Here is a 21,545-nt window from a genome sequence, read left to right on the forward strand (position 1 = left end):
TCAAGTAGATACATTAATCATTTCATTTTCCCAGCCACCATGAGGCAATTCAGAAGGCCATTGTTTCATATACTAAGACTCCTCAAATTACTATAATTATTTTGCACTGCAACTCAGGATTCAAAAAGCTTATAATGAAAAATAGCATGAACTGGAGTACCATTTTAACATGAAAATGGTTCTTGCAGGAAAATTAGATTAATATCGGATGGAGTTTCAAAATCCATTATGCATTACAAATTATGAAAATAAAAATATTTATCTCTGCATTTGGTACCCCTGAAAATAAAGCCAATTTCATGCATGTGGTAATGTACAGTCAGAAGTCAAATCATCTAAACTTTAGACTCTCCATCTTTGGCACCAACTTATTATAAAATTGCCTACACTTACAGGGAAAATAAGACTAAATTATTTTATTGTCAGTGTGTTATTCTCCATCCATTCTCTTCAAGAACACACCATTCAGAAAAGCAGAGCAAATCTGATATTTGGGTTAGAGCATAGCAGTCACAGGCCAAGTATGCCTGCCTCTGTAACAGTCCTTCATACTCGCAGATCCTCCACTGCTGTTCCACTTTGTATTTTTACTTTGTTATTAGATGTTCCAGGGAGTCCCTAATAGGATGATGTGAGTACTGCTTATGAGTATATGATATTCCACATACCCTAAAGGTCTTTGCCTTCAGCATGTGCGAGAAGCATTTACATATTGTGGTAACAAATTAAGGATATTTGCATGTGTAAGGTAAAGAATTTCCTCTTACGTAGGGCAAGATTTAGGCTGCATGCTTTACTATAAGTAGTTTCTTCATGCACATGTATGGCTTCTATTCTGTATTCTCATACTCTCTGCTATTTATTTATTGGCACCTTGCTTTATCCATGACTGGAAACTACTAAACAGGACCAATGTGCTGTTTTTCAAGTCTGCCTTTTGATACTTCTTTTTTTTTACATTAGAACAGAGTGAAAAAATCATTACACAGAAACCAAGTAAGTCACATGTGTCTCCATTTCAGCACATTGTTGATCTTCCCCAAATGCCTCTCAGTGCCTTCATAACTGGGTAACATGTTTATTTCTCCACTTGCTTTCCAGAGAAGTCTTTAAAAAACACCTGGTCAGAGAGTGGGGCCTACTTAGGCTGATGTAGGACTACAAAGAAAATAGTACACAGAAATCATAAAACAAACAGTGAATCATGGTAACTTTCATTGCTTTGATTACTGTCATGTTTCATTTGAAACACACTCAGATCCTTTTTTTTCAGCTAAAGTGAAAAAAATTACGTAGAACCTCTCACCAGCAAGAACAGACCATCACTGTAAGCTTTTTACATGTTTATTTAACATATTTTTTCTTGTCTTATTAATTACCTGCAAAAGCTAAGACAATGAAGCAAGTGAAAGAGTTTACAAAAGAAACTTTGTTACCCTCAAAACACCTGTCTTGACAGTCATAAACAAAGAGATCATCACACCACAAAACATCATTCCTGGTGAAGTCTGAATTAGTAGTTCCATTCTTGCAAGGAAAACATAATATTCTTGAAACACTTCCATATACTAAAAAACAAACAGCTTAACAAGAGAAATATTTTATATACTTTGCATAAAGCAAACATAGTTCTCCTTCACCTTTGTCTTCCTCAGTGAACCAGTAACTCCTAGTTTAACTTCACAAGCCCTTCTGAACAAGCGTGGCCTGGAAAAGGCAGACAGACTTCCCTGTATAGAATATATTGCAAGACATTTCCTTGCCTTCCTATTTCACAGAACTCAGACTGAAGATCTCAGCTGACCCTGAATGTCAGAGGAAAGAGGTGGTTTCTTCAGTGGGATTCTTTTGGGCTTAAGGCACCCTGGTAAGGGAAGAAGGCTTTTCCAACATTGTTTAGATCTTCAACAGGCACTACTAAATCAGATTTACCAAGTCCACTCTTTATCTTAAATATGTATAAGGACGCCTTTGAAGATATTTATTCCTTAAGGGGCAAAATGGACCTAGCTCCCATGAAAAGCAGTAATACACTTCCATCAAAGACAGGAATACAGCCATCCTATATTCCCGTCTCACATTAAGGTGTATCTATATTTGGGGGGGAAGTCTCTCAGTGGCTAGATAAATTGCTGTAGAGCAAAGAGTAAAGCTGAAGTGATTTCATACTTGATACAGACAGAATGACACAGTACCATGGGGAGCACATTGTTTGGGGGGGGTTCATAGGAGCACATATCTCCCCATCTGTAAGGTAATGTCTTAGCTGTGACACATCCCAGCACTTTACATCCCACAAGTTTGCAATGACCCTATAAAATTACTTTCCATCCATCTGAAGTTCCAGTGGCAAGAAATATTTCTGATAAATAACCAGGACCTGGCAGTAGGTCTAATAATGTAGTGCCAGGTTTAAAATGCTGCAGTTATCAGTCACACCACAGAACAGATCATGCATAGCAAAGAGCTGCTTTATTAGCTTGAAGGAATATGCAGCATGTATAAAATGACAGACTGCAACTACTGAGCAGAAGCTAAAGCTGAAGCAAAATCCCATCATGGCCCAGATAATGTGTGCCATTCACAATCTTACAGGAGATCCACCCTAACCAGCACGTTAGTTAACAGCACAAGTTTGAGACAACCATCAGGAAGCCATCCAGGCTCAAAACTGAGTTTTGCCTTCTTTCTTGGGCTGAAAAGAAGAAATAGACAAGGAGGAAATTGATACACTTCCCTGAAACTGCAAATCATAAAAAATAATACAAAAAAAGAACTTTTCTGAGGCAATTTCTCACACTAAGACAGTGACCCTTGTCCTTTTCCAAAACAGACCAAAGCACTTCTCCTGACAATACCAGCCAAGTGCAGGCCTTTTATTATGCAAAAGGAATAAAAAGGTTATTAAGAAAGGAATGCAACCTTTAGGGATATAAAAGTGAGTGACTAGAGGCCAGGGGCCTCCTTTATTAACAAGCAATGAACTGCAATTCACTATTGTTGGGCTACTTTGTACAAACCAGACATCTTAATAAAATGCATTATGTAGGGTGCTAAGCATTTATGAGGTGACCTGTCTCCATAGAACAGTCCTGGGACTTAGTATGTCTTTCTAGCACTTTGCTATAGGTTTCAATAATCCTTTTAAAAGAATTGTTGAAATGATAGCAAATGCTAGATAATAGGATGGTTTTGCCACAATTTTCTCATTTGTTGCAAGAAAAATAAAGAAAAGCATTCAAATAGCTGCACAGGAAAGAAAAAAAAACCAAAACAACCCAACAAAACTTGTTCTGTTTCACTTGATATAGCAATGGATACAGCAATGCTAAATTTGTGATTTCTTATGCATGACCTAATTATTGGACAACAACTATAACTATCAAGGTATTGACAAGATACCAAGGAAATATTAAAAACCCACTTTTTATTTTCAGGATACATTACAGTCAAAGGTATCCATGCTACAAATTCACTTTTCTTCTATTTAATTTAAAAATACTATTTCAAGTTCCAATGTGATTCAGAAATTTTTTCACCAGAAGCAAGACAAGGTGGTAATTTTTGTCCCCTACTCCTCCTTACATCAGCACAGCTGAATCTCTGGGCTCTATGAATGTGGAACTAGTATCACTGCAGCAGTACAGAGATAGGGAGAAATATTCCAAGCCAAAACTGGGGTCATCACAGAAGAGATGTTAACAGTAAACACATCAGAACCAAGGGTGGAACATTACCCACAGTGTCTGATGTATTTTTTGCTTCTTTGCTGGCAGAAAAAAATTATCTACATAATAGATCTGCTTGCCTCAAAATTGATTGCAACTGCTACCCCAACTCCTTGTTTCCCTCATCAGTCATTCCAGAGCCCTGAAACTGGCACTGCTCAATCCTTCCCACAGCCTCTTGCTCTTCTCTCAGAGGTGCCAGCCCATCTCATTGGTCTCCTGCTCTCACTCAGTGTCACCAACTGATGAGTGTCATGTAAGTGGCACCACAGAGCACTCTGGAGTACCCACTGCTGAGGGCATACTAGTAAGTGCTGGCTGAGGAACATACCCACCCTCACAGGAAACAATGGCAAAGAAACAGCACAGAGCTATAAAAAGATTCTGTACTGACATTGAGTCCCTTCATGCAGAAAGGTACATTAAACATTTTGTGGGCCATACTCAGCAAATAGATTAGAAATAGTATTTAATGGGCAAGATCAGTATTTTGAAGTGTAGGCTATAAAACTAGACATCTCCATTTGCACTGATGACCAGAAAGGAACAGCCTAAACTTCTGAAGTGCTGAGAACCATCTGCTCTTATTTGCCTTATTAGCTATGGAAAATAAACTGTTTAATTAGATGCTTTGGCATTGACCTGATTGGCTAGACTTTTTACTGCATAAGTTTAAAAAAAAAAAAAGAGAAGTATCAGAAGTAGAATGATCTCACATTCAGAGAAATCATTGCTTCCAGTCACCATTTGGCCTTCACATCCTTCATTTAGCTCCAGAGTGACTATAAAACAAAACTGCCATTTTTTTCCCCATCTAATTATATAATATCAGAAAAAGTTTACATGTTAAAATGACAAAAGTTTTTTCCCTCCTGGAAGAAGCAATACCCAAATACAAAATTTTACAGTGCTCCTTGCTAGGACTATCCACATCATGGACTGAAATATATGCAATCAAAATAATACCTCAGACTATCATATATTTTCAGGCATGTCTCTATCACAAAATGAAGTGCAATGCGGAAATATCTAAACTAGCAGAAGCACTATTGGGACATATATATTGTGCAGTGAAGCATCATAAAGCCTTACATTATTCTACTGCACCCAGGCTAAGCTCTGCCATCAATCCAGGTTTCGTGGCTCTGATATGGTCTCATTCTGCTGTGGCCTCACCAGCTATATTATGCATTATTCCCATGAATACATGTTTTTGATTCTTCTGGAAGGAACTAGCTCAAATTTGCAAATAAACTAGTAAAATAAGAATGAAACTCTAAATGTAAGAAAGAGAAGAGTATTAAACATTCGTTATTGTTCTTAATAGATTATTAATTCTTGTGTAGAACTATGCACACAAGCACACATACGTAAGAAACATGGGGGTTTTGGAGGGAGCAGGCTTTTAATGCTATTACCATTCTGAAGGAGCTCAAGCTTTGATTTGAAGCTGCTACCTGGAAAGGTCAGCCTGAACTACTGACTATATACACCACCATTTAAATTGTATTTGCTAAACATTTGATGCCCTAATCCCCATCGACAGCTCTACAAGCTGCCTCAGCACTAACAGCTGATAGGGTGATGAAGATGTTTGGGAATCTGTGAGCTTAATAAAATGCATTTACATGGTCCTGGGTGATAAGCTGTCTCTGTTAGAAACCAGTAAAAACTTTGAGGTACATCTCTCATTTCCCATCATCTTTTGGCTCAAAAGCTTGGGTTCCTTTCTAAAGGAGAGGAGTATTGGCTGGGTAATGTGACACTGACAGGATTTAGGAGGGGACATCCTAAAGAGAGGGCACAGGAGAGTGCGTCTGCCCTCCAATAGATACAGCTATTCCATGGCTTGGCTGTGAATAAGTCAAAATCTCCCCAGCTGGTAGATTCTGGCCAAGAAATGAGATTAGTACCTACACCAGTCAAGATGAAGAATATTTTAAAGAAGTTTTGATAATGTCAAAAGATAATTTTAACTTTCAAACACCCTTATTTACTAGTGAATCACAGAGTGATTAACAAGTCCTTAATGTTTGTTTTGCCCTTGAGAATACAGGTTCTCAAAGAGGCATAATACATTATTACCTTTGAGTACATTTTAGGCACATGACAGCTCAGAATGAGACAGATTTTTCATGTCCATATCCAGAGCCCTTAAAACAGACCTGTCCTTCAGGTAAATAGCAGCAGTAGCAGTAATATTTGCTTCTATAGTCTATATTAAAAAGCTGCTATGTCAGAAATAGAAACAGTTACACTGAAGCACACTATTCTGAGTTCTGATACAAGAAAATAATTTCCTTTTTATCATGGAAATGTATTTCAAAATTAACAAAGAACTGCTATTTCAACCCAATTTGTACTTGTTGAGCAAAACATGCAATCACATTTCACTGCAAAAGCTGAATACACTTTGTTCCTCAAAAAAAATCCTATCTTTTCATGGTGGTGCATCCTTCCCCCCTTTCCATGCTGCGCTGTGATCTGAGAAATTCTTGTTAGGCTCAGCCTTGATGAACGGCACCTTGACGAACCAGTCCTGCCTCACTCATGGAGGCACAACTCTTTGTGAGCGTGTACTGCAAACCACATAAGGAGACAGTCCTCTTGGTAAAAGAGCATTTCTTTTCTCTCATCCTTCCATTTCCTAACTCAGACCACTAAATAGTTTCTTGGATAATTGCAAATGCACAGCTGCTAAGAGGGAGGAAATGTGAGGACTACTGGTTTTGTCAGCGTTACATCTGATTTTCCTCAGAGTAGCTGGCATGGTGTGTTTTGGATTTGTCACCAAAACACTGTTGTACAAACTGAAAATTAAGGAATCTTGTATTTGTTTCCACAAAATTTCAGGACACTTGATACTGAAATCATTCCTTTTCAGTGCTGCTTCTCAATGAATTGACATGGCAGCAAAATGGAATATTTCTGGATTTGTATAGCTTCAGCATGAATTCATTTACAGCTAGGAGCTGTATCCTTGACTCTTCAAAGTTTGTCTTCACAGGTTTTGTAGTGATTCAATGCCAGAATCCAGGTTAAGATTATACAATGCCCTGTCCTTAGAAAATTCATGTGTCTAGATAGCTTTAAATTCAGCTGTTTTAAATACCAGCTGTTCTCTTAGTGAATTTCTGTCACCCTTTTGATCCTCAGTCTGCTGCTCTAAACAATGCCTTGCTGTGGTTCTCTTCTGTAGGGAATATCAGAGAACCCACAGCTTGGTTTTGTTTCCATGCTCTTCCAAGCATAGCATGTGTGTAGTTTTTTCCATAGGAAAAATTGTAAAGCTGTTGTAATGCAGAGTTGGCTCCATTTGCGTTTTTGAAAGTAATTGCTTTTTTCTTTTTTAACCTTTCTAGTCACACAGAATACCCACTTCTTCCAAAGGCTCACATTTAGTGAAGTATAAGATTACAGAAACAGTTTCCAAATCTCTACTCCCCAAACCTGCAGCAAGAAGAACACTCCGGACGGGAAAGCACCTCACTGACATTGTTGCCATGGCAAAGCTTAGTACAAGTTTAGAGACTGGGCATGCAACCAAGAAGAAAATGAGGAGAGCTGACACATGACATTTCCCCCTTTGTTTTTCTCATATAATTTGCTTTCTGCAGCTCGTCTCAAGAGCACAAGAAATGTTTCAGCTTCAATTATCTCCACAGGAGCTTCATTTTTCTCCCCCCTTTTATTTTTTTTTACTCTAAGACAACAGTCAAAGCTATTGTGACTTTTTGTGGTTTTTTTTTTCCTTCAATTCCCAAAGACTTACATATGGTCATTGCAAATAATTCCTAAAAATATTCTTAGCATATATACTATTGTTTTCCTCTTTATTAAAAGAAACTAGATTTGAAGATGGGAACACAAACCTAATGGCTTCTCTTCTACTACAGTTTAATTTGACAGCCAATAAGGACAACATTTTCAGGGGAAAAAAACAACCAGTATATTGTAAAACACAGATTTGTTGTTGCTGTTTATCATTCTAAACTGAACTTACAAACCCTGTCATTTACTGTATCACTGTTTAAGTTCCATCATTTTCAGCCAGTGTTGGGCAAGGTTGTTATAACCTGATTCAGCAATTGCATCCAGTTAACTTTACCATAAACTGTATAGTAAAATTCAAGTATCTTTAAATATAGAGACTCTCTAAGTACAGAGCTCTGATCCATTATATTGTGAACTTGGCCAAAGCCATCACTCTACAGGGGGTTCTGGCTGGCACAAGGAGTTGGTGGCCACTGCCAGCACAGTCCTGGCCCAGGTGGGGGCAAAGGCTGCCTTCCCCTTCAGGTCTGCTGAATGCTTGACACAGTCCTGATGTGCTCTACAGCCGAGGCCAGCTTCCTCTTTCACCTTCAAGCCCCTAGACACCTCAGTAGAGCTTTTAGCAGTCACATGAGCACAGCCTGCAGAATTCTGCACCTTCTGCATGTCTGAGTCCTGGCGGCATTTTGCTGCAATTCCAGAAAGCTTCTCTCCTTTGGACAGCAACGATGCTCAAGGTTAAACACATAATAGCCCTGGCATCTGGTGCCTATAACCTGGTCATACAATCTTTATTATTCTGAAACAAGCAATTCCAGAAAACTACTTCTTTCAAATATACTGAGGTTTTCATTTGATTCAGATTTCAGAACAAAATTTAAAGTGTCTTTTACAGCAATGAAACTTTGTATCCCAATTCATTTTAAGAAATCCATTACAAAACAAATAACTTCTTCATGGCAAAAAGGAGCTGTTCACTGTATTCTGTACCCTCACAGTAATTATAGTTGGAGGCCTAGGTTTCTAAACTCTTTCTTAAGATGTAGACTATCAGATATGACTCTTAGCAGGATTTGTAGCAAACAAGTAAACCCTTAGTGAAATGTTCTAAAACTCAGAAATACTTTAAACTCACACCCTCAATGAAGTAAAATTGTGAGGAAGGAAAGCAATCAGTAGGCTAGTGCATAGCAATAAACTTGTAGAGTGGGTATAAGGTGGACAACCCTTGAAATGAGAGCTATCAACAGGAACATTAAATTAGGAGGAAATAAAATAGAAACATGAGGCACTTATTCATGATCTTGAGCTTATACACAAGGGCTGGCAGTCACTATCCTTAACTACAAGGACAGCCATTCTCCTGTCACATGGAAGCAATCACTTATTGGCAAAAGCACCTGTAGGGATGCTACGAGGAGCAACTGCTCACAGGAAAACATTTCTGACTAAATCAGATTTTTTTTAATATTAACAGTGACAGTGTTCAGCTGAAATGGCTGAATGTGGACTAGACTTTAAAAAAGCACCCTATAACATGATATTATGGACATAAGGAAAACACTGTATGGCAGTACAGAAGGGTTTATAACTACTGCAATCTATTTAGCCATCTGTCCAGCAAAAGGTCAATGTAATTAACTTGAACTCACACACTGACACAGAAAAGTATAGACTAGACTTCACACAAAAGAAGAGGATCAAGAAAATAAATGCTTTGACTCCAGAGATGACAATTTCTTCCATAAACCCAGATCTATTACCATATAAAATGGTGTATAAGAGTGTTACTGTGACCCTTAAACAAGTATTTCAGACATTAAAACACCAGGATGTCAAGTTTTAAGACCTAGTTCTGGGATATTATACCATGTAAAGAAGCTTAAAGTTACACACACAAAGCCACATTTGACCAAAGCCAAATTTAACCAGACACCAAAGCCCATTCAAGAAACTCTAAAAAGTCAATTTTTCCACTTTTCAGCCCCTTCTCTAGGTTGCCAACTTGGAAACATCAATTGTATTTTTGATATATGATTACATTGCATAGAACTGGGAAAGACCAAGGAAGGTGATCACAAGAAATGCTTAAAAAATAAACAGCATGTAAAGGACACAATTTAACAAATAGGAATGGTTAAAGGCCAAGAAGAGGCAATTTTTTGGGTGAGGAATACACGTAGCTGAATCTGCAAGGGAACACTGGAGATTTCCAAACCAGAAATGGTCTGTTGAGAGCTGCTTCATCTCGTGGTTACAGGTCCCCTGTTTTTGCTCTCTGTAGTGAATTCCTGTTCCCAAATCCCTGACAGGTATTCTGCCATGCCCAGATCGTAGGGTATTTATAGAAAACCTGAGCATGGCCTTAACCACAGCACACCACATCAAGGGCAGCACCTGAGGACTGCTACTGCTTTGAAAATCCCAGCAGCATCACTGTATCTGTGCTGGATACAGCCAAAATGGATGACCACAGACACCTAGAAACTCTAAGCCTAGCTCTGCCATCTGAAAATCTACCGAAGTAGAAAAAGCAGTCAGAGCCAGGAAAAAAAAACAGCCTTAACTTAAATGAAAATGCATGTACTGGATTTTATTTTCATACTAGCAGTTGCCAAAGGGATGTTTCCTGAGATCTTTTAAGCTTAAGTCTCATGGTCTTAAAAATAATGTGGGACTAACCATACAACTTGCAGCCACACCAAGCTCAGAACAAGCACTATTCTGATCTGCATGGCTGGGGATCCAGCACCCATACCCTCAGGAACAAATGGGTGTCACCAACCCAGAAAACCACTTGGGATGCAGCAAAGAAGTGATTCTTGCTCCTTTTTCTCTTTTGGAAGCATTGTATCTCTCCAGAAAGGTGGCAGCTTAAGTAGGAACAATTCTGAAGGTTCTGATAAGCATATGTGGGAGCAAATTGCAAAGAAAAACATTCACTGCTGAGTGATAAGAACTAATATCCAGGTTTTAAAATTTTTCTTTTAAAAAACTCTAAACATATTGAAAATATTAGACTGCTTAAATTTAATCCTTACTTGGTAGAAATCTACATAGCTTTACTGAACTTAGCACAAGTACGCTGACTTTTCTCTGACCAAAGGTCTAAATGTAACTTGTACACAAGTAAGTTCTGTAAAATTTCATAGGAAACAAGCACAAAATTCCACAAAATTCATTTACAAACCTCTAGAGATGGAGAATGATTAAGAATCTCTACATAGTATTTTTGATCTATCCTTAGGAAAAAACCAGTTCTCAAATGTTCTATTGTCATGCTACAAAAGAAAAAGAAAAGCTAAACTCAGTCCTTCATCAAAAGGTTTTAGCAGCCCGATGAGGCAAGTAGAAATATGTTAAATTCTTATTGAGTGAAAAATATATGGGTCTCCATAACCTACAGCTATTAATGATAATGAAATATCTGCCAGCTGCCACAATCAAAGAAGCAGTAACTCAACTGTTAAAATACCACAGTTAAAGAATGACTGCCTGCCAAAGCACAAACTTCAGGTAGCATCTCTGCAACTGACAAAATAGACATCCATTCCAAAGATAATCCTCAAATTATCATTTTCTCACTTAGTGGATTTATATAATTTAACATGCAGTCATTTTCTCATTAGGACCTAAATATAAAGTACTTGAACAAGTGATTGCTGTATTCAAACGATTACAGAACATTTTTTTCATGGTGTTCCTGACTATGGTACCCAGAACATGTAATTATTTGCTTTTAAAAGCCAATATCCTGTAGGAGTCAGGCATCCTCAAGCTGCTTTACACATCCAGCTGCTGTAGGGAACAGCTTCCCACTGGAGCCTGGACAGGTCTGACATTAAAGCCAGTCAGATTTTCTGCAACCTCCTCCCATGCAAGCAATGTCACTCCACTGCAGATTGCCCATCTAAGCATTTTAAAGCCTTGACCTTCAATCCTTTAGACCTTCTCTTGTTATCTCAGCGTTCTGGTTTATCAGATGATCTTGGAGCAATGACAATTACCCTCACAACTGCACACATCCTGAGCCAAGGACTCGCTCACTGACAAGTGGCCTTGCAGCCTTCCCCAAGACAGCTGGAAACAGCTGTGTGGGCAATACACACACACTTCCACATCTGAAGGAAGGGAACAGTGACTGTCAAAGCCAGCTGATTAGCTAATATCACCAGACAGGTGACAAGTGAAATTTACTGCAAAAAAACCCAATTCCATTTTAAGAACGATGTCTTTCCTTACAGAAATGGTGACACATTAGAAAACTGGATTTACAGATGTAGTAGATTCTCTCATGTAAATGGATCCAGATGTAAGTGCATCTGAGGTAGTAAAAAGAAATCAGAAACACTCAATTTTTTTTAAATTTAAAGTTCATAGGTTCCACATAATTTACTTGCTAATGTATCAAACTGCCACAGGAATAACCATCTCCAAACACCACCTTGCACACCCAACCTCAAAACTGGTCTTCTCAAAAGTCACAAAACAGCATAGCTTTCCATGAAAAGGAGCAGAAAGCTAATAGCCAGATCTCTTTAAATATAAGCATATTCTTAATTTTCATTTTCTACAGTACAGCATGACAGACACAGGCTGGATCACATGGCTTGTGAAAATCAGACCACTCCCTGAATTCCTAAAGAGCTTTTAGGCATGCTCAAATATCTTTGGCACAGTGGCACATACAAAGTTTGAGATATGACGTAAAATGAAGAGGTTTTTTAGGAATATAATTTCTATTCCTCATATTCCAAGAAGGCACAGGAAATGATGCCACATATATCCAGCCATAGTTTCTAATGATAGCATTGCAGAATGAATTGGGGGGCATGTCTTAAACAATTTATCTTTAATATAGTTCATCAAAATTATGGATATTCACCTGTCAGAGCAATCTAGGTGACGCTGGAGTTCGGGGTGGAAGAGAACAGGACAACATTGTTAAAAGCAGAAACTTCAAATACCAAGGCCCTGAAAACTAGCAACTGCATTTAGAACTCAAATCCTACCCTAGTTAGCTGTCCAGTCACAATAAAAACAAACTGAGCCAGGTACTAGGAGTCCTTTTGATGCCTTAAGATTTAGCTTTCATATTTTTCAGATTCTGTGCTGCCTAGGTCTGTAGTTTAGAGCTTTATATTAAGTGTTAATGAGCTCTCTTCACAGAGTAGGTTGACAAAACAATTCCTTTCCTCTCTTGACACATTACAAGTTTGTTAGAACAAACATTACAAGTTTCAGGCCCAAAAGCATAAACAACAGTGGACTGAAGAGAGAAAACAAGAAGGATTGGACTTCATAACTTGAAGCTGTGACTGGACAATTAACCCCAATATGCAGATGGACCAAATCTTAAAAAAATCTGAGACCTCGTGACCAGACATCCATTTTGTGACCATTCTGGATCCGTCTTGGGTGTAGCCCTGGCCAGGCTCCTGTATTGCCCAAGGTGTATCCTTTAAGGCCCTTCAACAAATACCTTCTTTATTCTTAACTCTGTCTAGTCTGTTCTAAGTCAACCTTCTCAAGGCATCACTTTCACACAACTACCTAAAAAGAACTAAGTGACTTCTGTGTTACAAGGGGGTTTTCAGAAGCTGGGACTGGCTGGCAAACAGTATATTAACTAAAAAAGCTTTCCTAATCAGAATTCATAAAATAATTTGTACAGCTCTATTCTCTAATAAATAACAAACCTCATGGTGAAAGGCTTTCTTGCCCTCATTCACAGCAAAATGAGATATGGTATTTCAGTGTTGTTCTCAATAGGCAGCCATAATAAATACGTATTGAAAAAATTACATACTCTTCCACACACAGAGAAAGGCTATTAGTAAACCAAACATTGAGATACCTCTTGACATCAGTAATTGAGAACACAGCCACACTCTTCAGCTTTCCATTTGCTTCTTATTTCTTTTTGACCTGCTTAGTACTTGGGAAAACACCCTAAAACTTTCAATAAGTTTCCAAAGTGTCCAAAGATTTAGGATAATATAGAATAGAATGCTATATTATTCAGATATTTGTATCCTTTTACTTAAAAGTTATTACTTCACAGCACAAGAAAAGTTTATCCTTGATGTAGGGTAACAGAAACAACTTACCCAAGAAAGGCATTTGCAAGTTATGGGAAATGCCAGAAACATTTTGAAAAGCATGTAATGGATGTTAGAAATAAGAAAGTTGCTTGTGCTTGGGGTTTTCGTGTTTGGGTTTCTTTCTTCCCCCACCAAATTATTTCAATGACAAAAAAAGATCCCTGTTGTTGAGAACAAAGAACTAAGCCAGTAGTCACACAGTCAAAGCATCAAAAACCCTCAGGTTTAGAGTATTAGCATGGCCTTGGAAAGAGCCAACCCACAGCTGAGAGTAGCTACCTACTGACTCAGCTATGGACAAATCATTAAGCTGCTCTTAATTCGTTTAGATTCCTATCTTTTCCCCTAAACTTACTCAAAGCACTGCTAATTTTTTTGTCTTTGGTTTAGAAAACAAGAACTCCCTATACAGGGGACTTTGTTTCTTCACATAAATCAGTCTCTGCATAGAAGTTCCACAGAAGAACTTTTTTTAAAGCACTTCACAAAGGTCTCCATACAAAATGCTTACTTCTCCTTATGTGAACAATCCAAACAATCATAATATCCTCTGTGAGAAAGGCAGAGTAAATCTGCATGCTTTTCCTCATCTGCAAATTAGGCAAGCATCAACACAATCCCCCAGGGACTACTCCAACAGCAGCAGATTACATTGAAGTCGCATCAAAAGCCAGAATAAGTCCCTCCTTCAAATCACACAGCACACATTCTGCTGTGCCCAATTGCAGAAATACAGAAAAACAAAGGGGCACTTTCTAGTGTCACAGCTGACTTAACTGTGATTCAAAGAGCTCACTCAGGTCAAAGGGGGGGAAAAGAGTTGGCATAAATTTCAATATAATTCCACTGAGTTATGTGTGAACACAGTTCCTCAGGCAGATTATCTGGCACAACATTGCCTCTGAAGCTCCTCTTGGAGTATGCTAAATTCCCTGCTTATAAAATTACCATGGCACAGCAGTCAGCTGTGATGGTTCAGACCCACATCTGCTACCACCACATAGTACTCCACATCCCACTAGGAGTGACTCAGACCACAGGTACCTCTAGGCTGGCTGCTGCTCCATAGCCACAGCGATGCAGGCAGGAGAAATCCATTTGCAATCGTTTATAACCACAGTCATCACCACAGCACTGCAGCACTCCCACATTCAACAGGAGTCAGGCTGAAACATTCTTCTTTATCCTGTGGCATTATAAAAAAGCAGCCTTTCAGAAAAATAACACAACAGGAACCCATACCAAGCTACTGCTAATGGAGTGGCTGAAAGGGGTCACAGGAAGGTCCTCCAGATCAAAGAACAGAATGACAGTTCTAAGACAGCCAAGAACAAATCATAACAAGACAGGCAGACTTCTGGCAAGGATGAAGCTGCTGGTCAATATCAGAGGGCACAGATAGAATCCCCTCCCAGATGAGAGCCACAATACACAGGTCAATGAGGATAGGGACTCACAAACTGCTGGGGATGGGGGAAAGACTTCAACTTCTACTCCAGTTCTAAGATGAACACAAGAGGCAGAGGCAGTCTAAAACCCTCGTTAGAAAACATTGGTTTGTGCAGCCTGGGACAGGTTCCAGAGCACATTGGAACTAGGGAGGAGCATTTCATAGCACTGCACCCTTCCAGAGTACAAAACATATATCACAGCACCTTAGTAAGTGTATTTCACAGCATTCTAAGAGGATATTTCATGTCCCACAACACATTAATAGACATAAGAGATTCTTTTGGGAGAACAGTGATTTGCATCCACATGAGAATTTGCAAAAATAGAGAGGTATTTATGTGGTAGGAACAAGAGGCAAACAGCCCCTTCTGTTCAAACCATTTCTTGTAGAACTGTATTCTACCATATTTCCCCAAGACATCAAATGGAATTTTAAGAAATAGTGTTACATAATGGTAATGACATTGCAAAGCAGAGCTGCCCTACCACTTGCTCTAGACTAGACCACTGTGCTTTTTCTGTACCTGAGGGGAAGTAGTCTGTCAAATTATCTTGTTCTGTATCTTTTTGTGCTCATTTTTACTTCTAAACAATCGACCCTCTGATTTCCTTAATATACAAAAAAAAAAATTAATTCTTCAAAATAGATTCCTACACTGTTGCCAACCTCATTAATGCAAACTGAGCCCTTCCTACACTTTGCCTCACACTAAAGCTCGCCCCCACCCTGCTGCCCCTCTCAGCACCAACCTTGCCTGAACAGCCATACAGAAGCATACAAATGCATACCATACAAAGACACGAGGGGTAAATTTTCTTTCAAATACAAGCTGTAAGAGAAGAGATATTAAAACCCAAAATCTTTAGTCTCAATACTGGAAAAAGTCCAAAGGGGCGGTAGTTCAAATAAAAGATTTTTTTTCTTAATCTGTGCTGGAAATTGGAAAGAATAACAACCATCTGCTACTTTCAGTTCTCTTGTGGACAGTGTATCGAATGATGCAACATTTTGCCTTTCAGTACTTCAAAAACTGCACAGGGATCTGCAGGGGAAGCTGAGAGAAGGAAAGGAAAAACGGGACTGAAGATGCCCCCCAAAGTCTGAGGTCCAGACAGCTCAGCAAGGAAGCTTGGACCTGCCAAGAAGGCAGTGAAGCGACACAGCAGGACCCACCAGAGCCACAGAGCCAACAGCCTGGCTGCTCAACAGCTCACTGCAGAGAGCCTTCCTCTGAGCCAGGGCTCAGTGGAAAATAACAGCAAGGAGCTCAGGAACAAAAAGACCACTTGGCTTGAGACCATGCTCCAGGCAAAGACTCTGCTTCTCCACGAGCAGCTTGCTGCAGCCCCTCAGTGCTGGAAGCAGCTGGTCCCAGCAAGCTCCTGCCTCCCACCAGCCCCTGGCACTGCCCAGAGCCCTCCAGTGCCTCCAGCTATGCGCTGGTGCTCTCTACCACAGCTGACCCACATTCCTGCAGCAGGCCAAGCTGAAAGCAAGTTGCACAGTAGGAACCTTTGTCTGCACCCTTTTTTCCTAGCACTGGCATATTCCTGTACTGAGTACCTAAACGTGAAGTCTGCTACTATTGATTTCCAGCTTCCAGCATTTTAACTGCTGTTGATTTGACACAAACATTTGGGACTGTGCCCCAGAACAATCACAAAAATTGTAATAATTCCATTCAGTAAAGCTAAAGAACAAATACTAATAACTTTAGTGTATTTGTATAGGTACATATATGTATCTGTATTTATGAGAAGGTACCAATGCTTTCATTCAAGGTCCACAATAGCCAGAACTACCAAAACTGGCTGAAGCTATCAAACACAAAAAATCCCTATATAAACTCATTAAATAATATTTATAAATAATTCCAGAGCATTATCCATGACACTTCATAAACTAGTTCCAATATTCTGTGGAAACACTGAAGAAAAATGCTCAAATTGATATTTATTAAAACTCTCATTAAAGCACTACTAAACAAATACGCTGTTTTTACCTAAAAATTTCATTAATTTTGTGAAAAATATCCATTAAGAACTCACCAGACTACATCCCCATTATCTTTTCAACTTTAGGAATATTTTATTACAATATAAATGGAGCATAAAAAGTTGAAGACAAAATTCTAATAAACACACACAAGCTTTTCATAAAGATTGCAGAAAATAGCTCTCATACAAAAAAAAACCATCTTAACCTCTAACAAAACCAATTATGATTTCATAAAAATACTCAAGAAATAATATTCCAAAATGCTTTCATTAAACATTCCTGTTTACATCAGACAGCTTCATAAAGCACTAAGAAATACATACCATAGCCACAACTCCAGAAGTCACTAAAATCAGCTCCAGTACTCATAGTAAGTGTCCTCAGAAGTTTTGACAAGGCTCTCTCAACATCTTCTTATAGAACCCTCATGTCACCAGCCCTTAATTCCTCTCACAAGCCAAAACCAACCTCCCCCAAGCCCCATCACATCATCATCATTATTATTAGTATTCTGCAGCTGCTTATATACTCACCCAATTTATGTCTGTGATTGAAATCAGCGGCAAGCAATTAAGACTAATGATGATCAGGTGATCAGAGTCTCCCAGAATAACAAGGGCCATGACCAGCACTCTCACTTAAGGCACCTGGGGAAAGCAAACAAACAAAAAAAAACAACACCATGCTGGACCCCAGCATCACAAGCCTTTCTTCACGAAGAACCCAGCTTTTGATTAAGGACTTTACTTTTATTCTGAAGAAGCTGGAGCTTCACTGACTTTCACAGGGCAGCAGGGACTAGCTCACTAAACCCCAAAGAGCTGCCAACATTTCCTAGCCAGAACCTGCATGAAGCAGCAGGGCTCCCACAGGACACTGACCCCATGGGCAGCCAGCCGTGGGATGGGCAGATCCATGTGCTCCAGGGTGCCCTGTCAGACACTTTGGATCAGGTGTCTGTGGTGGACACTGGCAGTGGGAATGGCCACTGTGAGTGGAGGCTGGGGCTGATTCCTCCTGGCTCCACAAACCAGACAGCTGAGCCCCACAGCTGAGCCCTCAGAGAAGGTGGTGGTGCCTCTGGGAAAAAAAAAAATAAAAAAATAAAATTGAAGAAAGGGCAAAACTCTGCCAGGCAGGAAGAAAAATCCCTGCAACCACCAAGGTCAGAGAAGGAGGGAAAGACAAGAAAGTCCTCCAGGCATCCAAAGGGCACAGAGCCCAGAGAGAAGCCCATACTGGAGCAGGTGGAGAAGCCCTGAAGGAAACCCCAGCCTGTAGAGAGGGCACACAGGAGCAGAGAGAAGAATGAGGAGGAAGGAGCAGCAGATAGGAACTGTTATGAAGTGACTACACTCCCCTATCCCCTCTATATTGCTCCCTGTGTTATTTAATTTCCTGCATTTGTGGCCATCCAAATCTAATTTAATTGGCAATAAATTATTTTCCCCTAACTAAATCTGTTTTTCCTGTAATTGTAGTTGATAAGTGATCTGGATTTTGTCTCAACCTCTAAGATTTTAATTTTATTTCATTTTGCCCTCTCATCCTGCTGACAAGGAGAATGAGGGGGCAGCTAGGTAGGCATTTGGTTGTAGTACACAGTCATCCCGCTACATATCTCCAGCCAGCAATCTTGATGGCCTGATCTTCCACAGCCACCACTAGTTTGCAGTAGTTCCGCAGAGCTGAACATTTGCTGAAAACCCCTCTAATGCTATATGATGCTTATTTCATGGCTCCAGGTGCAACACCATGGTGAGGAGGACAGATGGATTACACTGTCTCTTCCCCCGCCCCACCTGAACCTCCTGTGGGGGTAGTAGGGCAGCTAGCAGCGTTGCTGCAAAAATGGTTGTGTAGTGCTCACAAAGGGGTTGCTTTACAAAGTCCTGGCCATCTCCCAGTGGAGTTTCAAGTACCTATCCACAAGCCTCTGTATGTGCCTGCATTTGCCTCAGCCAGTCTTGCATCACATTATTTTGGGCGTGCAGCAAACAGGACCAGACAGTCAATAAAAATCCCAGAGCTAGGGTTCAATGGATAACAAAGGAGAAATATGAAACTCATGAATTTATGAGATTCCAGCATATGCAACTATAACTTGCAGGTGGTTTGGTGGTTTCTAGTGGCTATGGGGAAGAATAACATAATCCACAGACATCAGAAGGGTATGACACCAATTAAGAATACCAATCACTTAATACAGGAAGCCTTACACTCTAAAAAGAAATATTGACTGTAGTATGACTGGGGTTGGTTTGTTTGTGTCCACGTGTATTGTCATCTGTCTTGACAAGCCACAGGAATTCAGCACAAAAGAGACTGCCAACTTCCAGCAGCTTTGGAAACCCACACTCCTGTTTCCTCATGTATGGACAATGCATAGAGGATGCTGAGCCAAATTCAGTGTGGCAGGGGGGCAACTGGTTGAAATTACTTCTCAAATTTAAATGTTATTTAAGCCATCAAAACAAGGATTCTTAGGAAGTTAAAAATTTAATTAAAAAATGTATCCATAGCTCTAACTTCAAATGTATCTAGAATCACAGTTTTCAAAGTGGACATAAAGAAGTATTCAGCTATATGTATGTCATTCCTCACAATTCCTCACAAATCCAGCCTAAAGAAACTTTTAATAAAGAAGTTAGACTGCCTTTTCATGGGTGACAAGTTTCCTCTGTGCTTAGAAACAAATGCTACTCTGGATAGAAGTCTGAGTCAATTAAAAAAATTATAAAAGAAGACAAACAGTGAACACTCACTCATTGTACAAGAAAATTATAATGGAGTGATCACTGAAAACCCTACGCAGGGGAAATCATACTGACACAAAGATACCTTACTACTTAGTTCAACTATGCCTTGATATCCTGTGTTATTTATTGATATTCTGCACTCTGACCCTTTCCTAAACTTTAACCTTTCTGTGAAAGTACTAGTAGCTCTTATTCAACCCAGTTATCTACATCTCAGCCATGGGCAAAGACAGTTTGCTTCACTTGATGTCATTCTCATTTATCTTTGCATTCCCATCAGCCCTCAGAAAGGCTCATGGGGCAGCCCCTGGCAAATTGCTCAATCTTTCCTCTTCCTTATGCCAACATTTTAAAGGTTCCCTTTGATCTTAGCTGCAAGTCTAGGATGAATAAACCTCACCAGACCAGCAGAGGCTACAAAAACAAATCACAAGTTTTATTATTGCTTCATTGTCCTCAAGGACCCTTGGCATTTTGTGGAGTCTATCATCTCACAAGCACTCTTTCAACTCCAGTTAGTTTATATTTCCAGCCCTGTTCAGAATAACCCTGAATGCTGGCAGAAAGTCACATGAACATAAGTAGACTTGTTAAAAGAAATACATATTTAAGCATACACAGCTTGCTCTAATTCTTTAGTTATAAATAGCATGTCTTGTCTTCCCTGACTGAAGTAATACACCTTTCAACATCTTCAGAACAAGCCAAATTACAGCCCTGATCCAAATACCCTCCTTTTTTATAGTCAAATTGTATTTCTGTTGTGAATGCTTTGCTTAGGTGAAATTATCTTCAATTTAGCTTGCACTATACTTATGAAGTCATGCAGTGGTATTTTTGCATTATGCTTCTCCAGATATTGAAGCAAGGAGATTAGATGGATAAAGGCATATTTTAGCCTCTAGTGATCTGATTTATATACTTGGATACATTATTATTTTTAGTTATACAGACTCATAAGTATTCTGAAAAATCAAATTAGAAACAGATACTAGGGTTAGGAGAAACTAGAAGAAATTTAGTGCACCAATATGAGAAATAAAATACCCTAAATCCAACAGAGCCACCAAAGGAACATAGGCATTAAAGCAACTGGATATTTAAAACTTCTTACTGCTAACATTCTACAGTTTAAAATGTAAAAAAATATTTTTCTGTCTTTGTAATCAATATTATGCATCTGTCTTCTGCAATTTATATATGCTAAATGATTCTTTGTTCTCCTAAATTGAAAGGAGCTTAAGAACATTTTTTCTGAGATCCTGGTTTCAAATAAATGTGGTGTTATATGTAGAGGAACTACCTAAGCAGAAGAAAATATGAGGTCTGAAGATAGAGGTATGAGCCCAGACAAGGGGAAGAGAACTGGGGATGGCAGCAGGGCCCATCCCACACCACCTGACACAGAGAGCAGGGCAGCTCTGGAGATGGCAGCCAGCTTTAACCAGGATCTCCATCCATCAGGTGGCTTCAAGGTGATAGGGCAAGTCTGAGGCCAGGCTCACTGGTCAATGGGTCAGACACAGCCTAGAGATTTCCAGACAGACCCACAGTGATAGGACAGCTCTACCACCATGCCAGGAATCCCATGTGAGGGCAAGAGTCCATGGGCAAGGATAAGCAGTGCTTAAGGTGTAGAGCAGCTGGAAGCACTGCTTAAACAGACACTGGCAGTTCAAGGTTGAGTTTAAATCCTGCTCCTGGGGTGGAAGGCCCCAGTAAGGCTGGT

At 39.5% G+C, this 21,545-nt stretch overlaps 1 long non-coding RNA gene across 1 annotated transcript in view; it reads right to left on the reverse strand.

Annotated features, from left to right (window-relative positions):
- Positions 1-17,514, reverse strand: part of LOC148183680 (uncharacterized) — a 44,524-nt gene extending 27,010 nt beyond the window's left edge. Inside the window, exon 1 of the long non-coding RNA XR_015773377.1 lies at positions 17,381-17,514. This is a non-coding gene — a long non-coding RNA (uncharacterized LOC148183680). The remainder of the gene's footprint in view (positions 1-17,380) is intronic.
- Between the last annotated feature and the right edge of the window lie 4,031 nt (positions 17,515-21,545).

The sequence above is a fragment of the Pseudopodoces humilis genome, chromosome 10 (assembly GCF_049639895.1).
Source record: "Pseudopodoces humilis isolate 2021_Gansu_Grassland_sample_001 chromosome 10, ASM4963989v1, whole genome shotgun sequence".
Lineage (NCBI taxonomy): Eukaryota > Metazoa > Chordata > Aves > Passeriformes > Paridae > Pseudopodoces > Pseudopodoces humilis.